General features: G+C 42.2%; 5 non-coding genes across 5 annotated transcripts; all 5 read left to right on the forward strand.

Moving 5' to 3' along the window:
• Positions 1–12: 12 nt before the first annotated feature.
• On the forward strand, positions 13–94 carry trnas-uga (transfer RNA serine (anticodon UGA)). The gene has a single exon. It is a non-coding gene; the product is annotated as a tRNA-Ser (tRNA).
• Positions 95–547: 453 nt separating this feature from the next.
• Positions 548–629, forward strand: trnas-cga (transfer RNA serine (anticodon CGA)). The gene has a single exon. It is a non-coding gene; the product is annotated as a tRNA-Ser (tRNA).
• A 454-nt stretch (positions 630–1,083) lies between these two features.
• On the forward strand, positions 1,084–1,165 carry trnas-uga (transfer RNA serine (anticodon UGA)). Its single transcript has one exon. It is a non-coding gene; the product is annotated as a tRNA-Ser (tRNA).
• Positions 1,166–1,655: 490 nt separating this feature from the next.
• trnas-uga (transfer RNA serine (anticodon UGA)) lies at positions 1,656–1,737 on the forward strand. The gene has a single exon. It is a non-coding gene; the product is annotated as a tRNA-Ser (tRNA).
• Positions 1,738–2,190: 453 nt separating this feature from the next.
• On the forward strand, positions 2,191–2,272 carry trnas-cga (transfer RNA serine (anticodon CGA)). The gene has a single exon. It is a non-coding gene; the product is annotated as a tRNA-Ser (tRNA).
• Positions 2,273–2,500: the final 228 nt, after the last annotated feature.

Consider the following 2,500-nt stretch of genomic DNA (forward strand, 5'->3'; position numbering starts at 1 on the left):
TCAACAAAAACAGCTGTGATGGCCGAGTGGTTAAGGCGTTGGACTTGAAATCCAATGGGGTCTCCCCGCGCAGGTTCAAACCCTGCTCACAGCGATAGTTCACTGTAATAACAATATTTCTGTTAGTATATGACATACCACATTGCTTGGATTTTAAATGCTCATTCAAAACAAAGGTAACTTGGATGTTGTCATGTCAGCACTCTGAGGACCCATTCACACCTTGATTCATGACAGATGGTTGGACTTAACGACCCAAATTCAACACTGAAGGTGTGAACAATCAGAGGATGATTCAGGTGGACTAACAACCTACTTTAACCTCAAATATCCTCAAGTTGTGAACGATCCTGCAGAGCTCATTCAAGTTCCTAAACACCAGTCAGATACAAGTGAAGAAGACTTTCACTTTTGAGGCCAGAACATCTTCAAGAATCTGCTTTGTTCCCTGGTAAATTCCTGATTGGTAGCTGTGATGGTTTGAGTGGTTAAGACAGCTCTAACAAGTTCGGTCAGATATTTAATTTGAGATTGTCAAAAAAAAACAGCTGTGATGGCCGAGAGGTTAAGGCGTTGGACTCGAAATCCAATGGGGTCTCCCCGCGCAGGTTCAAACCCTGCTCACAGCGATTGTTCACTCTCGTAACAATATGACAAACCACATTTCTTGGATTTGGAATAATCCAATGTATCTTGGATGTTTTCAAGGCAGCCCTCTGGGGACCCATTCACACCTTGACTCATGACAGACAGTTGGACTTAACGACCTAAATTCAAGGTGTGAACGATCAGAGGATGATTCAGGTGGACAAACAACCTTCTTTAACCTCAAAGATCCTCAAGTTACGAACGATCTTGCAGAGCTCATTCAAGTTCCTAAACACCAGTCAGATACAAGTGAAGAAGACTTTCAGTTTTGAGGCCAGAACATCTTCAAGAAATCTAAAGAAAGTCTGCAAGCCTTGTTCCCTGGTAAGTTCCTGATTGGTAGCTGTGATGGTTTGAGTGGTTAAGACTGCTCTAACAAGTTCGGTCAGATATCTAAGACTTCTTCAAATCTCTAAATTTTTTTCAACAAAAACAGCTGTGATGGCCGAGTGGTTAAGGCGTTGGACTTGAAATCCAATGGGGTCTCCCCGCGCAGGTTCAAACCCTGCTCACAGCGATTGTTCAGTCTAATAACAATATTTCTGTTAGTATATGACATACCACATTGCTTGGATTTGAAATATTCATTCAAAACAAACGTAACTTGGATGTTGTCATGTCAGCACTCTGAGGACCCATTCACACCTTGATTCATGACAGACGTTTGGACTTAATGACCCAAATTCTACCCTGAAGTTGTCAACGATCAGAGGATGATTCAGGTGGACTAACAACCTACTTTAACCTCAAAGATCCTCAAGTTGCGAGCGATCCTGTAGAGCTCATTCAAGTTCCTAAACACCAGTCAGATACAACTGAAGAAGACTTTCAGATTTGAGGCCAGAACATCTTCAAGAATCTAAAGAAACTCTGCAAGCCTTGTTCCCTGGTAAGTTCCTGATTGGTAGCTGTGATGGTTTGAGTGGTTAAGACTACTCTAACAAGTCCGGTCAGATATCTAAGACTTCTTCAAATCTCTATTTTTTTTTTTTTCTTCAACAAAAACAGCTGTGATGGCCGAGTGGTTAAGGCGTTGGACTTGAAATCCAATGGGGTCTCCCCGCGCAGGTTCAAACCCTGCTCACAGCGATAGTTCACCGTAATAACAATATTTCTGTTAGTATATGACATACCACATTGCTTGGATTTTAAATATTCATTCAAAACAAAGGTAACTTGGATGTTGTCATGTCAGCACTCTGAGGACCCATTCACACCTTGATTCATGACAGCTGGTTGGACTTAACGACCCAAATTCAACACTGAAGGTGTGAACAATCAGAGGATGATTCAGGTGGACTAACAACCTACTTTAACCTCAAATATCCTCAAGTTGTGAACGATCCTGCAGAGCTCATTCAAGTTCCTAAACACCAGTCAGATACAAGTGAAGAAGACTTTCACTTTTGAGGCCAGAACATCTTCAAGAATCTGCTTTGTTCCCTGGTAAATTCCTGATTGGTAGCTGTGATGGTTTGAGTGGTTAAGACAGCTCTAACAAGTTCGGTCAGATATTTAATGTGAGATTGTCAAAAAAAAACAGCTGTGATGGCCGAGAGGTTAAGGCGTTGGACTCGAAATCCAATGGGGTCTCCCCGCGCAGGTTCAAACCCTGCTCACAGCGATTGTTCACTCTCGTAACAATATGACAAACCACATTTCTTGGATTTGGAATAATCCAATGTATCTTGGATGTTTTCATGGCAGCCCTCTGGGGACCCATTCACACCTTGACTCATGACAGACAGTTGGACTTAACGACCTAAATTCAAGGTGTGAACGATCAGAGGATGATTCAGGTGGACTAACAACCTACTTTAACCTCAAAGATCCTCAAGTTGCAAACGATCTT

Source organism: Centropristis striata, chromosome 11, assembly GCF_030273125.1.
Source record: "Centropristis striata isolate RG_2023a ecotype Rhode Island chromosome 11, C.striata_1.0, whole genome shotgun sequence".
NCBI classification, from domain to species: Eukaryota; Metazoa; Chordata; class Actinopteri; order Perciformes; family Serranidae; genus Centropristis; species Centropristis striata.